The following is a 9,296-nucleotide window of genomic DNA, read 5'->3' on the forward strand; positions in this document are numbered from 1 at the left end:
CATGCTTCACACTATTATGACACATGATTGCACATGTTCTGATGTTCTGCATGTCCTCTGTGGGTTCTCTCTGGATCACAGTCCACAGTCCAAAGACATGGTGAAGACATGGTCCTTCAAAATTACAAACGATATCTAGAGTCAAGTAACAATAACATATATACCAACTGTGGTAGTTGGCCCTGCACCTGGCCTCAGATAGGCAGAAGAAAATGTGTGGATGGATGGATGGATGGATGGATGGATGGATGGATCCATGCACCATCCCGCCTACTTTATGTTGTTCTGTCTCTACATAAAAGCAAAATTGACTAACCCTGCCACAAATTTCTACAATAATTTTGTCTACAATAGTCACTGGCATCCTCTTTAGGAGAATATCAAATGAATATCAAATCAAGTGCATTAAGCAGAAATGTAGTGCATAGCACCTCAGTGAGATTTAGACTAATCAGTATCAATCATCTGCCTGTATGACTTCAAACAAGACCTGTAAGCTCAGCAGGCCACTTAATGCCACAGTGCCAATCACATACACACACACTGATATGCAGACAACAGGCACAGCATGTATATACAGTACCTCTGTCACACATTGCACACATAAAGAAGCCAGCTTTTTACTGCTTTTGATGATGAAAGAGCAGTATTACCCCGAACCTCTCTCTGGGGGTCTTCATTTGAGTTTGACATAGCCAGACCCTGCAGGAAATCAGAACAGCTCAAACCCTGTGGGGCCACATCAGAAACAGCACAGATGAAATCATAAACTAGGATGAAGCGCACCAGTGGGACCGCTCTATGGGGTGTCAAGGAGGACTGCACATGGAGAGGCAGAGGAGATGGAAAGGAGGAAAGACAATTCAGAGATGAGAAGAGAGATGAACTGATCAAAATAAACTGAAGGCAAAAGGTAAATCTTGTGAAATCAGCTGAATTCTCACAAGATACAAAAACAAAGCTTCAGATTATGCACTACAGTCTGGTCCATTGGTCATCCTGGTGCCAAATACTGTTTTTTACATATTTTGATGTATGTCGACGTTTACACCCTGGAGAGGACACAAGAGAAAGAGAAAAATGACACGAGACATGACATAAGAGGTTTCTCATGTGCAAACTTTTGCTTCTTAATGTGCAATTTATTTTTATTTTTTTACCAAAGTGCAGAGTGCTAACTAAATATCCCCAGATAATAAATAAATAACAAAAGTGTTAACGATTACCTAAAATAATATATAACAGACTCATAACCCTTTCAGTAAACACTTTCCTGATGTGTTCATGATTTCCTTTATTAGATAGTCAGGTTCATCATTTTTCATCTCCAGTTTCAAAACATCAAGATAGCGACAGACAAAATGATGACTATGAGTCTTCACGACGGGACCACACATTCAAATGGGTGACATCACCGTAGCAAATTCCCTCTTTTAAACACCAATCAGGAATAACATTATGACCACTGACAGATGGACTGAATAATACTGATTATCTCTTCACTGCAGCACCTGTTAGTGGGTGGGATGTAACAGGGAGGAGTGGTCCACTCCGACAGATGAGCTACCACAGCTCAAATTGTTGCAGATTTTCCTGCTGGTTCTGATGGAAAGATGTCAGAATACACAGTGCACCACAGTTTGTTGTGTATCCATATCCGCATGGTCAGGGGGCTCATGCTAACTCCTGTCTACTTCTAAAAGCTCCAAACATGGGCATTAAGCATCAGAACTGGATCATGGAGCAATGGAAGAAGTTGGCCCGGTCTGCTGAACCATGTTTTCTTTTACATCACGTGGCTGGCCGAGTGCATCTGCATCACTTGCCTGGGGAACACCTGGCACCAGGATGCACTATGGGAAGAAGGCAGGCTGGCAGAGGCAGTGTGATGCTTCAGGCAAAGTTCTACTGTGAGACCTTGGGTCCTGACATTCATGTGGTTGTTGACATGTAGCACCTACCTAAGCATTGCTGCAGACCACCATGTACACTCTTTTATTGAAACAGTACTCCCTCATGGCTGTGGACTCTTTCAGCAGGATGATGTGCTCTGCCACAAAGCAAAAATGGTTCAGGAATGGTTTGAGGAGCAGAACAACGACTTTGAGCTGCTGACTTGGCCTCAAAACCCCCCAGATCTCAATTTAACTGAGCATCTGTGGGATGTGGCTGATTCATGGAGGCCTCACCTCACACCTCAGAGGATGTGTTGCTGTCTTCTTGGTGCCAGATACCACAGCTCAGCTTCAGGGCTTTGGTGGAGTCGATGCCTCGATTGATTGGGGCTGGTTTGGCAGCAAAATGGAGATAACATTATTCCTTATTGGTGTATACAGATGCATTGTGGGCAGATTGTGTTTGTCATTCACTGAAGCATAAACACACTTTCTCTCTTGTCTGTCTGAATTTTATACAGGTGTGTAACATGGTTGAAGGCTGGTTGCTTTTAGTTGACTGAAGTGCATAAAATGGGCCTAGTTCCCATCGACTGATTGATCCCAATTTCTACTCAACTTCTTCTTGTCGGAAAAGAAATGTATGCTAATCATCTTTAATTATTGTGTTTCAAGATATATAACATTTGTAAAGTGTGGTGCAGGCAGCCTTATCTGCTAAGACCTTTTCTCACTGGCTGCAGTCACTCTGGTATCTTTTACATGCATGATTACAAAAGATAAAACGCTGACGCACAGAAGTGGATGTCAGAAAGTGTACAGTTGCCTTAAAGCCTTAAGTGCCTCTCTCGAGAGAAACCCACTACTGGCCTCATGAATCACACAATTCAAAACTAAAAAAAGAGTGACTCATGATAACAAACTCTTCCAGTCGCTGCCTGCATGCAAAAGCCAAACAGCGCAAAAAGGATGGGGTGAACAATGGGAAGTGATAACAGCAGTATGTCTACGTCACTTATGAAAGAGTAACCAGACCCTCTGGGTGGAGAGGATAAATAAAGGAGCAGGAAGGTGGATAATATTCTCCACATATCCCTGCTTGCTTGTGGCTTTGGCGCCTGTCATGCTCTGCTGGGCAGTGATGTCACTCAGGCTGCAGGGAGGCTTGCTGGTGCTGCCCCTCACGGACCCACACAAACACATTTTCAAAAGCACACGCATCTGCACACACACAGCAGAGTTTTAATGATTAAACAGGCAGCATATATATATATTCATACACACACAACACATGATTCAACATTGTCAAAAGTGGTCAATAATTTAAAGTTCTCTTTCAGTGCAGTGACTGCCTTCCACAAACACTGGACAGGCGATTCTTATTCTCTGCTAGTTTTCTTCTTTTCATCCATCTTAACTTCACCACCATCCACTCTTATGGGCATCGATTTTCTCTAATCAACGCAGGGTTTAAAAAATATACATACAGACTCAAATGTAGCGATACACTTCCTTAAGTCAGTTAATAAGTGGTGTTTAATGCTTAATAGTTTAACAAAAACAGTGATGCCGAAAATTTTACATTGTCTTTTAACTTGACAAAGCCAAGACGTATTAACTTCCCGTTAGTGATCATGACTGGTATGACTGATTTCGACCAGCATAAAAGGGAATTTATTTGACAGCACTGCCTGGATTAAGCAATACTCAGTACAACGGGGAAGTCCAGGAAACTCAAGATCTAAGAAGGAGAATTGTAGATTTACACAAGTTGGGAGGGTCTCTTTGAGCCGTTTCATAACAACTGCAGAGCCCAAGATCATCACTTAAAAGAACTGTACCTAAGTGCAAGATATTGTCATGTAGCACAACGTTTCTAAGGTCTGGAAGAAGACCTAAACTGTTCCCCTCAGATTTGAAGAAATTAGTTAGGATGTTCAAGAACAACCCAGGAACCACCAAGGCTCAAGCCTGCCATGAACTGGGCTGAAAATTATTGTGTTTTTAAAAGTCTTTAATGATTTATTAGACACAATCATTCCACTCCGGAAAAAGAACAGTTTAGAGAACTCAGTAAAAAGCCCAAATTACAACAACATTCTTGCGCATGATCAGTGGATTGTCTGATTCCAGCTGTTCAGAATATTCAGGAATGGAGGAATGAGGCGAAAGAGTTGGTAGATTCTGGAAGAATTTCACAGGGCTAAACTTCACACTTGCATACACTTCCTAAATATAAAATGGAAGGAGGAGAAAAAAAAAGAAAAACTGGGACGAGGATCCTATTTGCACCCATATATAACCTCTGTCTCATTTTTAGTGTCACACTAAGCCCTGCCACAGCTTTCAACCCCGGTTCAGTCCCCTAAGCACTGTAGTCATTTGCTATAAATAGGCATACATGCAGCAACACACACCACAGCCACCATATCAACCGTCTGCTTTTATTTTTAAGCTAAACAGCTTCAGCTGTGATGAAGTCTCACCTGCAGGCTCCTTCATGCCGTGAACACTCTCAGGAAGCAGTCATGCTGTGCAGTATTGGATTAGAAAATGCTTAGCCCATCACAGTAAAAATACTGCACACTTCAACGGGAGGCCAAGGGCATTCTCACTGCAACCGAAGGAGGCTTTTAAATCACAGACGTAGGAGCACACCACGCTCCTGTGCTTTATGTCCACAACACATCAGTCAGGTGAATAGTTTAGAGCACTGCAACCTTAGCGGCATCCACAAAATATACAGTACATAAAACATTTAAATCTTTTAAGACTAGATTTCTTTTTTTCTTCAGTCATTTCTGAGGAGTTTTATTCAAGGTCATGCTCCCTCTTTATGTTACCGTTTTTTTATTGTTGAGGCCTCGATTAAAAAGCTTTTTCCGACGGCATGGTAATATGAATTTGTGATGCCCAGCACAAGCAGCAGAGCATCGCCTGTGAACCTGAAGCTCAGAGAAAAACACGCTTGCAGGTCTGTATCGGGTTGGTGTTACTAAGAGAAATTCTGTGACACAAAACAAATGAAGGCTTTTGCATTTCGGGCATCTGTTGAAAAAGACCAGAAGTGATTCATGGTAAATTAGGAGACTACAAAAGAAAAAAAACACTAATGTGGATGCCCCCGGAAATTGGTTTTATGATAAAAAATAGTATTCACAGAGAGATTCAAGATGGATGCTGCGCATGCTCATGCACGAGATACACACTTCCCTCCTTGTTTACAAACTAGTAGTAGCAGATGCAGCCGAGCCTCTCCTCTCGCCTCTCTTTGTTGACGCCCTCCCCATCCTTTTGGCTCCTCTGTTTTCTTGACTTCTCATTTCCTGAATTTGTTTTCATCCAGCCTCCCCCACCAACACTAGCAGAGAATTGCTCTGATTTTTACATGTCTCCTAAATGAACCGACACACAGCTCTATCATCACGCTGACATGCTGCAGCCGTTACACAAACACCAACTCATCAAAGCTGTTGTGAGGGTACAACAAAAGAAAATGCATTTCATAGAAGTGACATTGGCTTTTTCTTATAATGAAGCACATTCACTGATTCCATAAAAAGGAACAGGAAAAAGGACCTTTAACCCTTTAGTGAAAATATTTTTAAACACACGTTGACTTTTTCTATTTCTGGAAACTTGGCCATACATTTAAAGAAAAAAAAAACAACTTTTGCTTGTTTTTATGTTTTTTGCATATTTTTCCCTTAACTGTTAAACCACAGATTGGTTTGGTTTTTTGCCATATACCATTTAGGGAAATGCATTTAAAAAAACAAACCAACAAACAAACAAACAAAACAAATGGAAAATGTACTGGTAGAAAATTAGTTGTTTTTTTAAGAATTAATGACGTGACATGTTTTGAGCATCTTGCCTGGTTGTAGTAGACAACAGCTGAAGGGGGACAAAAACTACAAATGCCTGGACAGGAAACAGGAAGTCCTTTTGTTCCTCTCAGTCAGGACAAGGAAGAGGTATTTAGGCATTTAGACAGTTAGACCTGAGACATTTCGAGCAAGCCAGAGCTTTTAGGCTGGCCGGTGTAGCTGAAGGCTGAATGACCTTGCAGACATAAGGGGATGATGGCTGCAGGTTTTCCTTGCGTGTTTATTGTATTTGTAATGAATTTTATCAGGTTATTTCATGTTTTACTGTCCTATGAATGAAAATTATGTATTCTTGTTTTGTTTCTCTTGTCAGGTATTATAACATAATAGTTTTCATCTAATTAATGCAGCTTTTGTATTCTGATTTAAACAGGAAGACCAGCCGCCATAACTGTTGATGCGCTCGGTTAGAGAAATGTTTTCATTCTAGGGATTTAATTACTGTTTGAAAAGAATTCCGTTTCTTCAGAATACAAGACCTTTAAATAATATGGCCAGACACCACACATAAATGACTTTTTTTCAGTCATCATGATTCATGAGCTGTTAATAATATTCATGATTTCTCAGTCAGGTCTGCAGGACTGCAGATAAAAGCATGAAATCATGAAGCAATTATTCTTACTTAATCATAATTTCAACACTTACAGACATATACGTTCACTGCCATCACTGCTCAGTTGTTTAGCCCCCACTTGCAGACTTGACAAGAACAACATTAACTCATATGGATCATGATTAAAATGCTATAGTTGTTTCATTATTCAATGTACAATTTGTAGTTATTATAAAGAAATGATGAGTACTTTTCCATGTGTGAACCCCTGCAGATATCTTCACTGTATAGTGTTACTCATCCCTGTAACTAACTGCAAACAAAGCACTTCAAAAGATTCAACCTTGACTCAACTCAAGGATTGATTTTCATGAAGCAGAGCAGGCAGATGGAGATGTTACATATCAGTCGGTCCCTGTTTTAGCATACCGAGGGGCGCTGGGTTCACTTTACTGTAATCTGTGTTCTACCCGAGCTACACCATAAACAATGAGCCCAGAGAGCACAACAACCGACATCTCACTTTCATCCCTGCTAAGTGAAGGAAAATCCCCAAACAGGATTGAAATCCCTTAAGTGCCTCACATTTTTAGCAAAGCTTTTACCTGCAGGCTGTTCCTGCACCGCTGCTCGGTCTGAACATTTCAATTGTTGATAACAATGATGAAATTGCTTTGTGTATTTTCATGTTTTGATGCATAAATTACTCGGATATTAAATCATGAGTCTGTTTTGCAATCCTGAAATTGTGTACACGGTATTTTGATTTTTTTTTTTACCACAAAGTTGGGATCAGTGGCTTTTTATCAGCATCTCAGCTGTAATGCAGCAGCAGCAGCCTGGTGTGTTACATCCTCAGAATCCCCTGTCTGGGCTGCAACCCACTGACGTCAGAAACCTCTTTGTATGTACGCGCGGCCCTCGATGCCAGCCCCCGCATGGCTTACAAGGAGAAGGGGGGTGGAAAAAAGGAGGGAGGATGGGAAAGACGGAGGTGGGAGGTGGGCTTTATGTTGTGATGTAATTTCATGGAAGTTGTTATGTGGTGATGCTGCATCTTACAGGAGATGTGAACACCAAGGCCCCCTACTGGCCGGGTAAGAGAACAATTGAGCTCACGGTTTGTTTGTTTTTCATTATGCTAGTTGATATGTATGACCATAAAATCACATGCAACATTTACATGAACCACAGGAAGGCTGGTGGAAGGTTCGAGCATGGTCTTTCTCAGCTTATTATTGAGGTGGTGTGTGCTCATCTGACGCAAAGTACATTTTTGGAAAGGTCAGTGAAGGGATGCAAAGAGACTTGTGGTCACACCTGTGTGCCGGTTAACCTAACCTGTGTGCCTAACCTGGATGTGTTAGCATGCTCGCACAAGTCCACCCATCATAACAATCATGGAGCTGCACCATGGTGCCGTTTAAAGAGGGTGCCATGTTTTCAAATGACATTACGATTAATGTTAAACTGAGGTGATGCATCAGTCTGTTTTAGAATTAAACATACAGCACCATCTGGTGGCAGCAGAAGTCATAGATTTCAAAGATTTACATTTCAGTTGTGTTAAAAGGTCAAATATAACTGAAAAAACCTGATTATCTTTCATTCTACACAGATGTTGACCTCAATGATGTGTTTCTTTAGTCATGGGGTGACTTTTGCTTATTCATTTCTGCAGAGGGCATAAAAGGATATTAGTAAAGGACAGAAAGGGGAAAACAACGGTGAAAGATTTACATCTGAGGTCTGTTCAAATCACAGTGTTAAACAGTTTGTTTGTTTTTAAATGCTGCTGTCAAATTTTCCAACCCTAAAACAAACCACAAAAACACCTAAAGGTAATACTCATTAATTGGCTGATTTATTTCTGTTAAACTGGTATGCTTCATCAGGACTGTGCGGGTGTGGTACTTTACCCGTAAGCATTAGCAAATTCAGACGTGCCTTAAACACACAAGCAGTTTCTCTTTTACCAACTGCCAACTGCCTGTTGGAGCAAGTCTAAAAGTCACTTTGCTCATACTTTTATGAGCTTTATTGCTAATATCAAATCTTACCAAATACAAAATCAACTTCTTTTTGTTGTGTACATTCACTTTATTAGGAGGTCAAATCAGGCACTTTGCTTGTACTGGGTTGGACCCCCTTTTTTTTTACCTTCAGAACTGCATTGTCTGTCGAATAGATTCAACTAGGCGCTGGAAACATTGCTGTGATTCTGGTTCATATTGACATGATAGGATCATGGAATGGGCCGCCACATCCCAAAGTTTCTTTACTGGATTGGACTGTGGAGACCATTTGAGTACTGAATAGTAAACTCATTGCTATGTTCAGGATAATGCTTTGCGATTACGCATTATCCAACCGGAAGCATCCAGAAATCATAAGGGTCTGACACAGTCAGGCAGTGACATTCAAAAGATGCTCAGCTGATAAAAAAGAGAACAGGAAAATATTGCCCGCACCATTACGCCAGCAGCCTGAATCACGGGGACACAAAATTAATCCATGCTTTCATGTGCTTTACAAAGATTTCTGAAATTGCCATCTGAATGATGCAGCAGAAATCGAGACTCATATGACCAGGCAACATTTTTTCCATCTTCTGTTGTCCATTTTTGATGATTCCCTGTAGGTTGTAGCCTCAGTTTCCAGCTCTGCTGACAACAGCTGGTCTGGTCTCCTGCTACTGTAGACCATCTGCTTCAAGGTTCCTCTTTTTTTCCTTTCAAAGATGCTCTTCTGCATACATTGGTTGTAATGAGTGGTTACTTGAATTACTCTTGTTATTTGAAGCATTCTGGCCATTCTCCTCTGATATCAACAAGGCATTTTTGTCAAAAGAACCACAGCTCGCCAGAAATCTCTATTTTGCACATTCTCTATAAACTCTAGAGATGGTTGTGAGGCCAAGCCCAAGCGGATTAACAGTTTCTGAAACGATCAGAC

The sequence above is a fragment of the Aulonocara sp. 'chitande type north' Nkhata Bay genome, linkage group LG4 (assembly GCF_057382095.1).
Source record: "Aulonocara sp. 'chitande type north' Nkhata Bay isolate Kocher_YH1m ecotype deep benthic linkage group LG4, A_spYH_male_GT1.1, whole genome shotgun sequence".
NCBI lineage: Eukaryota > Metazoa > Chordata > Actinopteri > Cichliformes > Cichlidae > Aulonocara > Aulonocara sp. 'chitande type north' Nkhata Bay.